Here is a 369-nt window from a genome sequence, read left to right as displayed (position 1 = left end):
GCATTTTTCTTTTCTCCCCCCCCATCCTTCGCCTTCCCTCTCATCTTCTTATCATTTCTCTCCCCCGCCTTTCCCCATGCCCCTCTTCCATCTCCTTCCCCCACCTTTCCCCATCCTCCTCCTCCCCCCATCCTTCCCCATCCCCCTCATCCCGTGCCCCCCCCCCTCCTTCCTCTTCCCCCCATCCGTCTCCCATCCTCCCCCTCCCCTCATCTCCTCCCACCCCCACCCCCATCCTCGCCATGGGGGGGATCCGAAGTACTCCATCTCTTTCTCTCTTCTGCGCCATTACCCCGTTGGGGCGGAACACTATTACCTGAGCTCCGGTGAACTGCTTCTTCATTTGACTGCTTCTGGGGCCGCCCTCGG

The 369-nt window shown here is 61.0% G+C and overlaps 1 protein-coding gene across 1 annotated transcript in view; it reads left to right on the top strand.

Moving 5' to 3' along the window:
• LOC119592071 (fibroblast growth factor receptor-like 1) overlaps positions 1 to 369 on the top strand; it is an 82,438-nt gene that overhangs the window by 44,288 nt on the left and 37,781 nt on the right. The window lies entirely within an intron of this gene.

The sequence above is a fragment of the Penaeus monodon genome, chromosome 29, assembly GCF_015228065.2.
Source record: "Penaeus monodon isolate SGIC_2016 chromosome 29, NSTDA_Pmon_1, whole genome shotgun sequence".
In the NCBI taxonomy this organism is placed as follows: domain Eukaryota; kingdom Metazoa; phylum Arthropoda; class Malacostraca; order Decapoda; family Penaeidae; genus Penaeus; species Penaeus monodon.
This window is presented reverse-complemented; position numbering and strand designations above follow the sequence as displayed.